Source organism: Triticum urartu, chromosome 7, assembly GCF_003073215.2.
Source record: "Triticum urartu cultivar G1812 chromosome 7, Tu2.1, whole genome shotgun sequence".
Classification (NCBI taxonomy): domain Eukaryota; kingdom Viridiplantae; phylum Streptophyta; class Magnoliopsida; order Poales; family Poaceae; genus Triticum; species Triticum urartu.
Genome location: NC_053028.1, coordinates 326,509,918 through 326,527,832, shown reverse-complemented (window position 1 = coordinate 326,527,832; position 17,915 = coordinate 326,509,918). Strand labels below are relative to the sequence as shown.

Here is a 17,915-nt window from a genome sequence, read left to right as displayed (position 1 = left end):
TGGCCAAGGTAGTCAGCAGCAGCAGCAATCCAGGTATCAGAGTAACCCAAAGCAGCTGAGCAGTGGGCAGTATCATGTATTCACCACAAGTTTATGCAAAAGGGACCAGAAACTTCATAAGAGAGCTGTGAACGCTGTTGAGCCGGCGGTTCCACATTATTTGAGATGGTCGGAGCAGGCTATTTTGTGGAGTAGGGAAGATCACCCTCCCCGGGTTGATAATCCGGGTCACCTGGCCTTGGTGGTGGCCCCTCAGGTTGGTGGGTATAAATTCACTAAAGTACTCATGGACGGAGGTAGTGGCATCAACATCCTCTATTATGAGACGTTCAGTCACATGGGGTTGACTAACAAAAGTCTTAAGACATCCAACACCGTTTTCCATGGAGTAGTGCCTGGCAAGTCGGCATATCCAGTTGGTAAGATTGAGCTGGAAGTAGCCTTTGGAGATGAGCATGATTCTAGGGCGGAGAAGTTAACCTTTGAAGTGGTCAAAATCAAAAGCCCATATCACACCCTGTTTGGACGGCCGGCTTATGCAAAATTCATGGCACGACCGTGTTATGTTTATCTGCAGCTCAAGATGCCGGGTTATGAGGGCACGATCACAATGCATGGAAGTCAGAAGATAGCTTTAGAATGTGAAGAAGGTGATGCTGCTTATGCCGAATCTGTTTTTGTGACAGAGGAGTTGAAGTTTTACAAGTATAATGTCGACCCGGTGGACATGACGTATTTGAAAAAGCTGACCATCGAGCATGAGCCGATGCCGAAATTCAAGTCAGCTGACGATACCAAGATGATTGATTTTGTGCCTGGCGACTCATCCAAACAATTCATTATTAGTGCTAACTTGGATCCCAAATAGGAAAGCGCGCTCATCGAGTTCATCCGTGAGAACCGGGACATCTATGCATGGAAGCCTTCTGACATGCCGGGTGTACCGGGAGAACTCGCTGAGCACACTCTCAATATTGATCCCAAGTTTAAGCCGGTCATGCAGTTTCTTCGGCGGTTCAATGAGAAAAGGCACAAGGCTATTGGAGAAGAGGTGGTCCGGCTCTTGGTGGCCGGGTTTATTGTTAAAGTTTTTCACCCACAGTGGTTGGCTAACCCAGTGCTTGTGCTAAAAAAGAACGGCACCTGGTGTATGTGTGTGGATTACACAGATTTAAACAAGGCTTGTCTGGCTAATCCTTTTGCTCTCCCTCGTATTGATCAGATCATTGATGCTATGGCGGGTTGTGAGTGTTTGAGCTTTTTGGATGCTTATTCTAGCTATCATCAGATCAAAATGGCAGCTAAGGACTAGGAGAAGACGACTTTCATTACTCCATTTGGAGCCTTCTGCTATGTGTCTATGCCTTTTGGGCTTACTAGTAGCCTTGCACGTGCACGCACGTCTCTACAAGACAGATCTTATTATTCAGCTGAATGGCACTTTTTGATTTTGACATAGTACACAATAGAGAGTATATGGTATAGACATATAGTGTATCCCTTACTGTTAGTTCGGTTTGTCTGTGATCACGGGACCCCTGGCAGTAAGGAACCACCGCATTGCAGCCACAAACTCATGGCTGGCCATTACACCTCCGTAACCATGTCATGTTTAGGCTTCGAACGATTCTTTTTTCCTTTTCAAAAACATGCTTGAATGACTACAAAGAGACAATGATCGAGCCACTGTAGTATCATTAACCTCAACATCTGCATTCAGTTTGGCCCAGACCTGACAAGAATATGCCTCAGTCGACTTGGCAATCGATGTCGAGATGAAACAAAAAATATATGTAATCTGCATGAGTTAAAGAGATGATTGAACGAAAAACAAGCAAAGATAGTTTGCCAGACCAAACTTGTGGTGACTCGGAAAAATATCACAAAATTAAATACAAAACTCATAAATCAGCGCTAATCATCACGGATAATAAAAATACAAACAATAATATCACTAACAAATTGAAATCGAACTGGATATATATTTGGTAATGTGGCTGTTCTAGTTATGAGGAGAGAATCTCTGGTGTACTTTTATGTTCAAAAGAATCTTGTTAATCATGTAGCATCTTACCCTTGTAGATCGAGCACCCTGATTAGCTCATCTTGCATCAAACGGAGTAAACCATTATCATCGTCTAGCATCATAGCTGGTAGGTCGAATATATATTTTCCAGTGAACCTTATCCTGTAATGATCAACGAACATGAGAATATCCTACTCTAACTAACAACATCAAAATATCGTCCAAACCAACATCTTAACTTCTCAATGATGGAAATAGAAGAGAAACATGGACAAATGCAAGCATGAAGAAACTGGACTACATAATAAAGAACTCCAAGTCAGTAGATTTACTGTACTTACTCCAAATTAGCAACACTGTATGAGTAGAAAATAAAAGGGACAACACCAGTAACTCAAAAATTAGTTCCCTATAGTACCTATAAAGAGATGGCTGAAAATCTTAGAGGTTGTCACAATGAAAGATATTAAATAAAAAAGAAAGCTTGCAGTAGCTGCATTAGTATATAATTACAGTGGTCAATTGGTCATCAATAGAACGGTTCTCATCCTGTTCTCATCTCATGGTTCCTTCATGCCAGTATCTTCACCTCTTCACGCTTGTTTTGAATTCATGAAACAAAAAATTGACCACAAACAAAGTGAGATACCTGATAGATCGCACCTCCACACCACAGCAGTCGTCCGCCTTGCTAACGCCACTGGCTTGGCCAGGAGGTTTATCCTGCTCGGCCGGCGCCGGCCTGACCAAGTTGGACGTCTACAACAACGTAATGGTTCCTTGCTAAAGATGGCTCAGACTATAACTCTTTTAGTATTGGAAGTATTATTGTTTCCTTTTTGATGTGTCCATACCAGCTACTGCGTTAACTCGGAAGAACAAGGAGGAGTTAAAGGGAAAATACTGCTACAAAGCAAATGGATGAAAAATCAAGAAAGAAAAACTCAGAAATCGTAGAAGCTATCAATAGGAGAACACAAACTTGCAGATCTTGACACATTCTAATACATGATCAAGCTCCATTACTGAACAAAAAAAGTAAGTTCATTCAGTTTTTGAACAACTTTTCTCATAGCTCCTCTGCACCTAGCAAACTTATTTGACCTAAAATGCAATTCAGACACATGAAACATCATACAATCTTTTCAGAAAATTTAATTATAACTTATTTTCAAATAAAATGGTGTATAGAAATATAACTTCAAAGATTATAGTGATAATATAAAAAGTACACCCAGTAACTTTTTAAAATACATACTTATATACCGGAAAAATCAGATCATTCCTTTTAAGGTGTCCTTCATGCCCTTCTTCCACCCCGACTTCACGTCGGTCGCCAGGATCTCCTCCACCGGGATCATCTTCCTGCACATAGTCGCCATGAGCAAGTAGTGATCAGTGTTTGACATAGTACACAAAATCAGTTTATTGTTCTACTGAAGACATGCACCCAAAACTGACACTTAATAATTCAGAATGAATGTGCAGGCTATCAATACAACTGAATTGTCACACTGAACCAAAAAGAAAATTGTGTTTCTTAGGTTTAATCTGGACCAGTTCACACATGCTCCAATATTAAAAAATGTACTGCCTCTTGAATCTTAGTCAGCAAATAACAAATTATCACACGTGTACAAGGGAAAGGACACTCACCTACTGAATTTGCCACCGCTCACCTCATTGAGCTGTTACGTGTGTGCCGGTGTACAGGCTGGGAGGTAATAGAACCACCATCTCGTTTTGCTCACAAATCCAAACGTGTATACAAAGTTTAGAACCACATTGATATGGCTAAAGTAAATGAAGGGTAGCAAAAACTCGATTGCAAGAACAGAATCTGCCATGCCTGGTCCAATAAAAAGGGATCAGTGTTCACCTACAGAAGAAAATGCCCCCCACCGCACCTCCTCTGAATCCCAACCAGTACCACACCGAGAAAACACCCAAACAAAACAGGCACCTCCTCTGAATCCCGTGAGGCTATCTTCCACATTGGGAAGGGGACGACGTGCCGGTAAGGACGACGTGACGGCTGTTGAAGGTAGATGGCGAGGCTCCGGCCGCCGGCCGTCCTCCGGGGACCCTTCGGTCGGCCGTCGACGGATCTGGTGACCTTGTCTCCCACATCCATGGAGGGCACCAAGAAGAGGAGGACGACATCGATGGGCCACTCCCTAAACCTCTCGGCGCTCGGCGCCCTCAAGAGTAGGGGCGGCGACCAGAGCAGCCGTCGGCCGATGCACCGCGAAATTCTTCATCGTGAGCGCACAAGGGCATGGGTCTCAGAGCGGACGGCCTCTGGCCTCTCATCACATGGGATGTTAGCGCTAATTACGCGGCGTGGGATCCCTCCCTGCTACTCTTGCGGACGTGGGGTTGGCAGAGTTTTCGTCCGGCCACGAAAAATGCTAAACGCAGTCTTGGATGTGGGTTAGTGTAATCCTGACGGTTAGATGAAATTAAGTGATCTGATTGGGAGGCCGTAATTCTTCCATGTTATTACGTGTAGGTTAGGCTGGGTGCACTTAGCGGTGAATACGTTTGCTTGTTTAATAGTAGTGTAGAAGAGTGCCTAGGCGACTTATCAGCGGTGCGTGCAGAACTGTCTTCATAATCAGATTGGGCATAATGTTCACGCTTATGTGGACGATATAGTGGTGAAATCCAGAGAGAAGGAAACTCTGGTAGATGATCTGAAGGAAACCTTTGATAACCTCCGGGTCTACAAGATGATGCTTAACCCGGCCAAGTGCGTTTTTGGAGCCCCAGCTACAAGGTTTTGGGTTTTTTGGTGTCTAACAGAGGCATTGAGGCTAACCCAGAGAAAATTAAGGCGATTATGTCTTTGGCTAAGCCAGTGTGCATCAATGACGTTCAGCGGCTGGCGGGTCGTGTCGTAGCTTTAAGCCGGTTCATAAGCCGGTTAGGTAAGAAGGCTATGCCGTTGTATCAAATGATGAAGAAGATGGATAATTTTGTCTGGAGTGATGCTGCTAACTCTGCCTTTGAAGATCTGAAAAGATAGCTCGCCGAGCCTCCAGTTCTTGCTGCTCCCGTTGAGAAGGAGCCACTATTGTTATATGTGGCTGCTAACACATGTGCTGTCAGTGTGGCCATTGTTGTAGAGCGCAAGGAGGCTGGCAAGGAACACCCGGCTGAAAGGCCAGTTTATTACGTCAGTGAGGTGCTCATTGAGTCCAAGCAGAGATATCCACATTGGCAGAAGCTTGTTTATCGGGTATTCATGGCAAGCCGGAAGCTTAAGAATTACTTTTAGGGTCATCCTATCACTGTGGTTAGCTCTTCTCCTTTAGGAGATATGATTCAAAATAGATAAGCCATAGGACGAGTCGCCAAGTGGGCTATTGAACTTGGGTCTCACAGTTTAAAATTCGAGCCACGTACAACCATCAAATCTCAAGCACCGGTGGACTTCATTAATGATTGGACGGAGTTACAAATACCTGAAGAGAAGCCAGACAACACATATTGGATGATTCATTTTGATGGGTCTAGGCAATTGGAGGGCTCAGGGGCTGGAGTTGTTTTAACTTCCCCTATAGGTGACAAGTTTTGTTATGTGTTGCGGTTGATGTTTCCTTGTACTAACAACGCAGCTGAGTATGAGGCTTTACTCCATGGTCTTTGAATGGCTAAGGAAATGAGTTTGAGCCAGGTACGGTGCCTTGGCGGCTCAGATTTAGTGGCGCAACAAGTATCAGGCAAGTGGGATTCCAAAGATCCTCTCATGGCGGCTTATCACCGTGAGGTTGACGATGTTGCTGGACACTTCAAGGGTTATCAAGTGGAGCACATCGACCGCAGAAAGAACGAGGCGGCCGATGCTTTAAGCCGGTTGGGATCTCAGTGTAAGCCGGTGCCACCTAACAATTTTTTGGATGTTTTGCATAACCCTTCTGTCAAGTTGCCTACGGAGGAAGACTTGGCTGTTCCTAACCCAGAGGCACAGTTGGTGGCGGCTCTTCATGTCATTCCAGATTGGACATTGCCGTATTTGGCTTATATGACCCGGTGCGAGTTGCCGGAGGATGAGACCTTGGCTAGACAGGTAACCCGGCGGTCTAAATCAATGACAATTTCCAATAGTGAGTTGTATCATCACAGTGTCACCGGAGCATTTCAACGTTGTGTCTCTCCTGAAGAAGGTCAAGAAATTCTTCAGGAGATCCATGAAGGAGATTGTGGCCATCATGCCGGTTCAAAATCTCTTGTGGCCAAAGCTTTCTGTCATGGTTTTTACTGGCTAACGGCTCACGCCAATGTGAGGATCTGGTCAGTAGGTGCAATAGGTGTCAAAAAATTTGCACGACGAGTGCACGTGCCGACTTAAGAATTGCGGATGATTCCAATCACTTGGCTATTTGCAGTCTGGGGGCTCGACATGGTTGGACCTTTCAAACGGTCCAAAGATAAGAAGACGCACCTTTTGGTGGCAGTGGACAAGTTCACAAAATGGGTTGAGGCAGAGCCGGTCAGTAAGTGTGATGCGGCCACGGCAGTTCAATTCATGAAGAAGGTGATTTTTCGTTTTAGTTTTCCACACAGTATTATTACTGACAATGACACTAACCTGTCCCAAGGAGATATGGAAGAGTTCTGTCAACGGGAACATATCAGGCTTGATGTTTCATCAGTAGCTCACCCCCAATCCAATGGTCAAGCTGAAAGAGCCAATCAGGAAATCCTGAAAGGTCTAAAACCCCAGCTTATGGTCCCTTTACAATGGACGCCGGGTTGTTGGGTGGAAGAATTACCCTCTGTGATATGGAGCATCAATACTACGCCTAACAGGTCTACGGGTTATACGCCCTTCTTCATGGTTTATGGAGCAGAGGCATTTCTGCCCAGTGACATCCGTCATGACTCGCCCCACGTGGCGGCTTGCGTTGAGGCTGATAATGAACAAGCCCGTCAGGATGCGCTTAACTTATTGGATGAAGAACACGACTTAGCGGCAGCCCACTCAGCAATTTACCAACATGACATGTGCCGTTACCATAGTCGCCGGGTTAAGTCACGAACCTTTCAAGAAGGTGACCTGGTGCTCCGGCTCATCCAGGATTAGTCTGATACGCACCAGCTATCCCCACCTTGGGAAGGACCCTTTCTGGTCAGCAAGAACTTAAACAATGGGTCATATTACCTTATCGATGTTCGAGAGCACAAAGACTCACGTAAATCGAAGGAGGAGACCCGCCGGCCATGGAATATTGCTCATCTTCGACCTTACTACACTTGAGCCATCGGCTCTCATAATGTACATACTTTGACGTTGTATATATTATGATAAGTAATAAAGCAGGACCTCTGTCCTTTTCATTTTCAATGATCACATATCTTTATTATTTTAATTATTAAACAACCAGTTGGGGATGATCGTATTCGAATCTAGCTTAAACCCTCTCGGTCCGGCTCATGATCGTATTCGAATCTAGCCGTTAGAACCTCATGGTAACTAGGGGGCTTCCTGTTCAAACATAGGTCGTATTCGAACCAAAGAGAACATAACTGTCGTAACCCTCTTGATCAGCGCAAAGCCAAACTCACTAGGGGGCTTCTTGATCGTATCCGAATCATAGCTTAACCCCTTTTGGGTCCGACTTGGATCGTATTCGAATCAGGGTCATTAAAAACCTCTCAAGTCATTTGGGGGCTTCCTGTTCAAACGTAGGTCATATTCGAACCAAAGAGAACATAGCTGTCTGTACCCTCTTGATGGGTGCAACGCCAAAGCCACTGGGGGCTACATGATCGTATTCGAATCCTGGTGTAACCCCTTTGGTCTGGTTTACTGATCATATTCGAATCAGAAGCCTCCAAATTTTTCTTAAAGCTTGATTTACATTGTTGAAAGATACTTTTTTACTGGTTATTTGTTGTCTTGAATCTAACTGTAAGCATGGTTTCAATTTAAACCGGCTCAGTTATTTGACAATGAGCTGCCAAGGTATAAAAGTAATCAGGCATCTGGAAATATTGACTTCTAAAAATGATTGGGTTGTCACCCTTACTGTTTGGGTCACATAAGCCGGCAGTCCAGAATCAAAGAACACAGGTATGACATTGTCAATCGTAAATAGATTTATCTATGTTTTTCTTTAATCAAAGGATTTCCAGCCTTGTTTATCTTTACATCTGGTCTTGATTATTCCGCTATGGTAATTTCATAATTATGTATTGGGTGTTTTGACTCGTCCAGCGGTAAACCGCCAGGACAGTTTCTCATCTTTTACATATAGGAACAGGTTTAAACACTTTAGATATGATAAAAGATATAAAGCATATATTGACATGACAGATAAAATGTCGGATGCACTATGATATGCACGATGGCATAGGCAGAACATGCAAGTTTTAAAGCTAGCCTATTACAAGGCGTTGGGAGCCCAAAAAGGTTAAAACTGTTTTTCTCTTAAACAGATGTTAAGCTAAGGCTAGTTCATTAAGTCTTGCCCGGATTATTTGGACGGTTATGACTCCTCCCTTGCCGGTTCATCTCCCTCCACTGGTTGGAAGCTTGCTTAGACCAGTCAAACCCATGAAGAGCAACAAACTCAGCTTCATCATCAATTAGACCAGCCAGGTCAATTTCTGGAGCCAAGGTGTGTTGGCGAACCGGCGGGATGAGATCTGTTACTTTATATGAAGGAGTCGCCATCTTCTTATTATCAACATCAAAACCCGACTGGTACTTATCAATGTTGGTCTCATCGCCCAGAATGGTAGCCCGAGGACGAACTCCCCTCACACAAGCGACAAAGTCATCTTGATCAAACAGAGTCCCGTCTTCCTTAAGGGATACCCCTTGGCTACGTCAGTCGGGTCTAGTTCCAGCACCCAGGCTTTGGAGCGGCTTAAAGCAGTTAGGGCTCTGGCTCTTGCACAAGACCGCTTGACCTCTTAGAATCTGACGGGTAAGATAGGTAATTTCTTCAAAACATCACTCAAGAGGTTTGGTCCCTGGTTGGCTGGGGAGATAATAGCAAGCACCCGTTGAGCCCCAGTGTACAGTTGCTCCACCAGGGTGTAAACCGCCTTGAGTTTTGTCACGCTGTTTTGGCTCAAATTGCTGCTCCGTGGACCTATGAGTATTTTAAAGGGTTAAGCAGGCGGCTAATATTTCTGGTAAAAATAGAGTTTAAGTAAATAATACAAATGACTCACCAAAGATTGCGGAGACCATCTGAGACACACAGTTTTTTAAGCCGGTGAGCTCCGTGGTAACCTCCTTGAGAGCCGCCTCGGCTGTCTCAGCACGCTGTACCAGCAAGGTTTTCTCATCGGCCCAGGATTTTTTCTCCGCATCAAAACTGGTCTTTAGTTTTTCAGCTTCAGAGGCTCAACTGGAGTTTGGAGTCCACATTCTTTATCTCCATCTCTTGATCCGCCAGCCCGGTCTTTGCATCAGTCAATTGAGAACCCAATTCAGTTATGGCAGTCTACCGACATGCACAGGTGTGTTAAAAATTTATCTCAATAAAGGAAATAATGATTAAAGTCGCAAGTGCTTTGCAACGCAACACCACTCGGCACTTGGGGGCTAATTTCTGCCAAAGCAAATTTTTAAATGCAAAATGGCTCTTCTATGATTAAAGTCCCAAGTGTTTTACAAGTAACAACGCTTGGCACTTGGGGGCTAATGCATGATATTAAGTTTTCTCATCTTGAGCCGGATCACACTATTTGTTCGGACTAATTCAAGACAGTTATGAAGTCAAGTAACGGCTCATTAATGATAAATTAAGTCGGCCCTTGGAGGCTACATGTTGTTGTTAAAGTTTACATGATCATATTTACAAAGTCCCTACTCATTATTGCATAATGAACCGGCCCTTGGGAGCTACACTGGTTGAAGGTTTTATGGGCATCAGGTAATTACAAGTCCCAGGTTGTTGCAAGCATGACAACCTGGCACTTGGGGGCTACATATGAGGAATACTCAGTTTTGACTAGTGGTTAAGATGAACAACATGGATTTCTTCAAAGTGGTAAAATTTATATTGAAGCAAGTCTTAAGTCATCACTTTGCTCTGCTCAAGACTTGGGGACTACAGGTGTAATTTATGCTAATCCACTGGACTTAGGGAAAATCTAAGACAGCGCATCAACCTATATCACAAGTCTACAGATCATTCAGATTCATCATAATCCGAAGACTTGGGGGCTGGCAGAGTATATGTAAACTAATAAAAGCCGGAAAACATACCTCATATTTCAGTTGTAGTTGTTTGACCGTCTCAATTTCAGAGTCACGGCTGGAATGCACATGACTGAGGTATCCAGACTGCACGTCACTAACATTCAGGTGAGCATAGTGAGAGATGTGAAACCGCACTTTCTGCCTTTCCAAAGCTTCTTGCTTTGCAGAGTTCCTGGCCAGTACAGTTGGATTGCCCGGCTCAAAGAATCTACTACCTGTGATTAGGACGTCATTGTCAGAAGGAGCCGGCGGGTTAGCTAAGTTGGACGGCCCAACGGTGGATGGATTGAGAATGGTCTCATCAGCTGACGGCTCAGGAAGGTCTGATTGAATGTCGACAGCAGGGTCTTCTGGTGCTTCAAATTGTTTAGGAGCAGTTGGTATTGCCGGTTCAGGAGCAGGGTCTTTCGGGTCTTCCGCCGACTTAGTGTGATGCCCCCAATTCAATTGTACACTAATCATACACGCAAACGTGTACGATCAAGATCAGGGACTCACGGGAAGATATCACAACACAACTCTACAAATAAAATAAGTCATACAAGCATCATATTACAAGCCAGGGGCCCCGAGGGCTCGAATACAAGAGCTCGATCATAGATGAGTCAGCGGAACAACAATATCTGAGTATAGGCATGAGTTAAACAAGTTTGCCTTAAGAAGGCTAGCACAAACTGGGATACAGATCGAAAGAGGTGCAGGCCTCCTACCTGGGATCCTCCTAAACTACTCTTGGTCATTGTCAGCGGGCTGCACGTAGTAGTAGGCACCTCCCGAGTAGTAGTCGTCATCGACAGTGGCGTCTGGCTCCTGGGCTCCATCGTCTAGTCGCAGCAATCGGGTATAGAAAGGGGGAAAAGAGGGAGCAAAGCAACCATGAGTACTCATCCAAAGTAGTCGCAAGCAAGGAGGTACACTACATATGTATGCATTGGTATCAAATGGAAAATGGGCATCATATGTGGACTGAACTACAGAATGCCGGAATAAGAGGGGGATAGCTAGTCCTTTCAAAGACTACGCTTTTGGTAACCTCCATCTTGCAGCAGGAGAAGAGAGTAGATGGTAAGTTCACCAAGTAACATCGCATAGCATAATCCTAACCGATGATCCTCCCCTCATCGCCCTGTGAGAGAGCGATCACCGGTTGTATCTGGCACTTGGAAGGGTGTGTTTTATTAAGTATCCGGTTCTAGTTGTTTGTCATAAGGTCAAGGTACAACTCCAAGTCGTCCTGTTACCGAAGATCACGGCTATTCGAATAGATTAACTTCCCTACAGTGGTGCACCACATTTCCCAACACGCTCGATCCCCTTTGTCCGGACACACTTTCCTGGGTCATGCCCGGCCTCGGAAGATCAACACTTCGTAGCCCTACCTAGGCACAATAGAGAGGTCAGCATGCCGGTCTAAATCCTATGCGCGCAGGGGTCTGGGCCCATCGCCCATTGCACACCTGCACGTTGCGTACGCGGACGGTGAGCAGACCTAGCAACCTCCATTACAAAGGAAGTTGCGTTACGCAGGTCAACCCGGTGCGCGCCGCTCAGTCGCTGACGTCACGAAGGCTTCGGCTGATACCACGACATCGAGTGCCCATAATTGTTCCCGCGTAGTTGGTTAGTGCGTATAGGCCAGTAGCCAGACTCAGATCAAATACAAAGATCTTGTTAAACGTGTTATCTTGAAATAACCGTGAACGCCGACCAGGGCCAGGCCCACCTCTCTCCTAGGTGGTCTCAACCAGCCCTGTCGCTTCGCCACAAAGATCCAAACAGAGGGCCGTCGGTAAAGTATGTCATTCTAGCCCCCGATTCGTGAATCAATCGCGGGTACTCCTCGAGCCAACCCGACTTTAGTCATCACATGTATCATGTAGAAAGTATATAGTATATACCCGTGATCACCTTCCGAGTGATCACTTCCCGATAGTATAGCATGGCAGACGGACAAGAATGTAGGGCCACTGATGATAAACTAGCATCCTATACTAAGCATTAGGATTGCAGGTAAAGGTAACAACACTAGTAGCAAGGACAGGCTATGCATCAGGATAGGATTAACGGAAAGCAGTAACATGCTACACTACTCTAATGCAAGAAGTAGAGAGAAGACTAGGCGATGTCTGGTGATCAAAGGGGGGACTTGCCTGGTTGCTCTGACAAGAGAGAGGGGTCGTCAACACCGTAGTCGTACTGGGTAGCAGCGGCGTCGGTCTTGGTGTCTAGCGAGAGAAGAGGGGGAAGAAACAATAAATATTAAGCAAACAGATGCATGACGATGCATGACATGTCAAAGCGTGAAGCTAGGTGTGCCCTAACGCGGTATGAGGTGGTACCGGTGAAGGGGGGAAACATCCGGGAAAATATCCCCAGTGTTTCGCGTTTTCGGACAGATGAATCGAAGGGGGAAAGTTGCGTGTTCGCTATGCTAGGGATGTGTGGCGGATGAACGGGCTGCGTATCCGGGTTCGTGTCGTCGTACTGAGCAACTTTTATATACAAAGTATTTTTATCCGAGCTATGGTTTATTTTACATGATTTTTCAAAGTTCTATTTTATTTTATTTAATCCGAATTGACCAAGTCAATTTGACTAGTCAAAAGTGACGGGTGCCCACATGTCATAGCCACATGTGTTAATAAAACATCTAACTAATCTAATGGAATCATAGATGTCATGTACTACTAGACTAACTTGCCAGTAAATTAACTCCTATCTAAACTAGTCCTAGTAAATCCTAGCCTAATTAACCAGGGGCCGGCCAATGGCACAAAGTAGCCGTGGCTGTGCACACATACGCAAAAACAAATTTGGCCAAGGCCCGGCCATGGCAAGCAGTAGCAGTAGTACCAAGTACCATGTGGCACCGGAACCTCCCTGCGCCACCCGGGGATGTCCAGGAGGACCGGAACCATGGCTAGTCGCGGCCATGGTGCCGCCGGATGTGTGCCACGACCTCTGCCTTGTACAAGGAAAGGGGATGACCCCCATTGGGCTGGGCCAGTGCAATGTAGCGGTTGGGCCAAAGTGAAAAGGAGACTTTTCTTATTTTTGTTTTGTATTTTCTCAGACGTTTTATATTTTAGTTAGCAAATGACTTTTCTTGTACATGAAACTTCACACATAAATTACACACAATAATTCTAGAGCACACACACAAAGTTTCACAACGTTTGGAAAAGCATAAATATTTGTTTTATTCTGAAAAGGCCAAAACATTTGTTGATGGACCATTAATTATTTTCCCAGGAATATATTTGTGTGCCAACAAGGGTTGGTTTCAACATCACAATGGTTAGGGAAATTTATAGAATTATTCGAACATTTTAGTTTTAACATTTGAAAACTTTTATAGTTGATTTGATTTTAAATTAGAATTTGAACATGGTTTGAATCAACGCGAGTTTATCAACAGTAATCGTGGTGACATGGCCTCATTAGTTGAGGGTTACTGTAGCTTAATTATTCGGGCATCACACTTAGCCACCCTCATTTTCTTGGGCTTTGTTTGACCACTAAGAAGAATTTCATGAGTCAGTATAATGATACAGACCTAAATATGTAGAAGAAAGATAATTTTCTTTACCCGGGGGCAGTCTTGAAAGCCGGAAATTGAGTTTGTGAAGAATCGTGGGACGAACGAGAAACCTCCTGCAATAGTAAAATCATAGTTAAGAGAGCAAGGAAGTAGATTCATTTGACAAAAGTGAAAGATAAAGGTGAAAAGAAACCTCATTCTGGCATTTTCAAGGAGTCATTGGTAAGCCGGAGACTAGTTCATTGTCGTCACTGGTCTGGGCCTGACGGCGGCTCTCATGTTGCCGCTTTTTCAAAAGAAAATGAGGATCTAAATAAGCCAAAGGGTGTGAAAACCTTACTTTCCAGGTTACCAATTGAGGTTTCTGTCTTGGCAAAGGTTCTGAGTTGGAGAAATAGTTACCTCTTCTTCTACTGCCTGGCTGGCTCCCGTGTCGTCCTGGCAATAGTCAGTGTCAATAAGGTTGTTAAAAACAGGCCAAGAGAGTCAAGGGCTACCTCCGACTCAGAAACATCATCCAGTTTGAACATATCAGAAGGAGTTCTTTTCTTCTTGGACTTTTGGGTTGTCTTCTTGGCGGCTATGGCAGCGGCTCTAGCCTTCTTGGCAGCTTCATGATCATATTTTGCCTTCCAAAAGTTAGACTTGGCCTGTAGGCAAATAACAGGTTAAAGGTCATGCAAGTACTTAACTACTGAAGGAAAATGGGGATCAAGGGGACTTACCTCTGGTGCCGGGTTAAGCTTGCAGAAAGAATTCAATCCAACTTTACTGCAGTCCTCGTATTTACTGTTTACAAGGGTGGTTGACATTTCAACAATAGCCTCTTCAGTTAGTTGTACAGAACTATGACGCAGAGGGTCATCTAGGCCTCCGCCATATTTATACATCAAGTTGGATCGGCGACTCAGAGGGTTGACCCGCCATGGGATCCAACAACGGATCAAGTCAACTCCGGTTAGGCCGTTACCCAACAAGGCCTGAATCGTTTTGATGGATGGGATGAGCTTCTTCCGTTCAGCGGCAGTCAGCTTGTCAGGAAGCACAAATTTAGAATCAAGATGCTCCACGCGATAACCTGGCATTGGTTTTTCATCAGCTGTCGACGTGTCTTTGCAATAAAACCAAGTTTGGTTCCAATCCTTGGGATGGCTTGGTAAGACTACTAAGGGAAAGACAGCGCCCTATCGGCGCTGAATCGAAATTCCACCAAGTTCCAAGCTAGGGCCGTTGGTGCATTCATTCTAGCGGTTCAGATAGAAATACTCTCGGAAGAGTTCAACGGTAGGTTCTTCTTGAAGATAAACCTCACAGAGAACTTGAAAATTGCAGATGTTGGATATGGATTTGGGTCCAAGATCTTGTGGATGAAGCTTGAAAAAATGCAGAACATCCCTGAAGAACTTTGAGCGGGGTGGTGAAAAACCCCGGTTCATGTGATCAGTAAAAATGATGACTTCACCGTCTTTGGGACGAGGTCATTCTTCGGCCGGGTCAGGAGCACGATAAGACATAATTTCTTCTCCGGCAAGTATCCGATGGTGACAAAATCCTTCAAAATATCATCAGTGACCGTGGAAGGGACACAGTTGCAGACTGTAGGCGGTTTTGACGGCATAATGAAAAAGGACAAGCTGAAAAGAAAGTAATTTGCCAGTTCAAATTAATTGGTGGAATTACAGGTTAAGTGATTATAATACAGATGAAGTAATGACGTCTTAAATAAGGGCTAATGATATATGAAGGAAAAATGAGCCAGCATGGTATGCCGCCATGACTAAAGATATTTTAAGGAGGCCAACGACAAAAAACTGGCTAAGTACTGAGATAAACAAGTTTCACAGGCTGATGCTACTATTTTGGATCAAGATTGTTCGAAAAAAGGAAAATAAATCTAGACCTAATAGCTAGCGCAGACGAGTTCATCAGTTCTAAGGAGGCCTTTGTACGAGAAAAAGGGATCTGCTAGCATCTGGAAATGGATGCAAAACAACTACCGCATGAGGTCTATACTTTTTTTAGATCAAAGGAGGATGCGGTGGAGAAACTACAAAGAATCTGTGATGAACAGCGACGAACATAGAAAGAACTCACAAACCCTAAATGCGGATCTAAGGTATGGGAAAGCAAGAACTTACGAACGCAGATCTACTGCGGAGGATTGCCGCCGTTCTCTGGACAAGCTCAGGGTGATGCGGCGGCCGAGGTTGAGGACGATGGTGAGCACTGCAGCGGCGGCGGAGCTCGAGCGACAGAGGGGTTGCGAGAGGAAGAAGGAGAAGAATGAGAAGAAGACCAGTCGCGGCTATTTATAAGGAAGGATTGATAAACGAGCGTGAAAAACGAGGAGACCGAATCATGGTTATCCAGCTACCCAGGTGCCTCGATTTTCGGAAAGGCATTAAAGATAAAGATCTGTTAAAAGATGACGTGGTGGAAGGTTTCCGAAAAATCCGGAGATCACATCATGGCGGGTTACAAGGCTTTCGCAGTAGTAATAGATGGATTTTTTCTAAGTGTTGGAGATTGACAAGAACAAAGTTCAAATCAACCTGGGGCCTAATGTTGGGGATATGACTACCAGGTGTGACCCGCCCAGGATGGGCCGGCTCAATCCCAATGGCGGGTTACTTCAAAGGAAGCCTGAAGAGTATACAAGGTGACGGTTTATGATAAAGCTTGTAGTATGCCCAAGCCCAGAGGCGGCTTAAGGCCCGTAAGTGTAAACCGCCATGTATGAATAAGACTTGTAAGATAAGGCATGTAAGAGTTGTCACCGAGCCGGACATGTTGTATGAGACGGCTGGGACTCTGTAGGCCGCAAGGCGTCAACCAGTGTATATAAGGGGACGACCCAGCGGCGTCTTAGGGCAAGAAACAACAGATCAAGAGCCAAGCTAGCGTATTTCGCTCCTTGGTCATCGAAACATAGCAATACCACATCAACTGGACTAGGCTTTACCTTCACCGCAAGGGGCCAAACCAGTATAAAAACCTCTCGTGTCCTTTGTCCCGATTAACCCCTTTAAGCTTCCTAGTTGCGGTGACTCGACGACTAAGTCCTTTCACTAGGACATATGCCGTGACAATTCCATGACACTTCTCGATGAACAGGACCCCGATTCGACCGTAGGCGCTCCAACACAAGTCCGTTTCCTCCATTTTGCGGTATGCCACACCCCTCCCGATGAACCAGACCCTATTTCAACCGTAGGCGGTCGAACAGAAGGCCGTTTCCTTTGTTCTGCGGTACGCTAGGCCCCGTTTCGGCTGTTTCGTCCAAGCCGGTTGGCTCCCGATGAACACGATGCAATTTCTCCATTCTCACCCAGTCGGTTGGCTAGTGATGAACAGGATGTCGTTGCTACCATCCATTGCCTCTCCATGTACACGAGCCCTAGCCGTATGCACGAGTACGCGTTCGAGACCCCCGCCCGTATGTACGTAGGTGACTGTATTTTTTGCCCTATGGTTGTACGTATGTGTACACAGTTTAGATGGGACTTCCTGAACTGCTACATCGGGGGCTTTACTATGACATGTGCTGCTGCTTGCCCGGCCACGGTTCATTGTTGCTGAGGGACCGTTCGACCAATATGTACGTACACGTTCGCAACCAGACAGACCACGCTACGTATGCTTCGACCGGGTGGGTCCTAGCTGTCAGGGAGGATAAGGAGGCATTTCCTTGCGTGCGAAGATATGGATGGTGGGTCGCACCTATCAGCACCATGTATAGTCGTCTTCCGATGGCTGTCATTCATTGACCATGTTGACCACACCACACCGAGAGCACCAAGGCGGTAGACGACAGCCAGGCTTAGGAAGGGAACGTCGCGGAGCCGGGGAAGACATGGCAGTGGATGCCCACATGATGGGGGGTGAGGGTTGATTGCTTCGGCCGTAGTGTGAGGCTATCGTCGCTGGAGAATAACAGCAGGTGTGGGTGAGTAGAGGGATGGCATGGCCATGGAAGGCAGGAGTAGGCGGTCCCGCCGGTGCTGGTTTCGGCGGATGGAGCAAGAAGATCAGAGATTAAAGAAGCGGCGGGGCCGTTGGATGTTAATCCAACGGTCGCTGCTGCTAGAATCGTTTATTGACTAGGTTAACAAAATAACAAAGAC

General features: G+C 45.4%; 1 long non-coding RNA gene across 3 annotated transcripts; it reads right to left on the bottom strand.

Annotated features, from left to right (window-relative positions):
* Positions 1-1,402: 1,402 nt before the first annotated feature.
* Positions 1,403-4,411, bottom strand: LOC125524897. Of its 3 annotated transcripts, none has more exons than XR_007291033.1 (4): positions 3,683-4,411; positions 2,676-3,391; positions 2,075-2,188; positions 1,403-1,732 (listed from the first exon to the last, which is right to left on the bottom strand). It is a non-coding gene; the product is annotated as an uncharacterized LOC125524897 (long non-coding RNA). The 3 variants fall into 3 exon arrangements; XR_007291035.1 differs by having other exon boundaries at positions 2,075-2,886; positions 3,285-3,391; positions 3,683-4,410; XR_007291032.1 differs by having other exon boundaries at positions 2,075-3,391; positions 3,683-4,410.
* Positions 4,412-17,915: the final 13,504 nt, after the last annotated feature.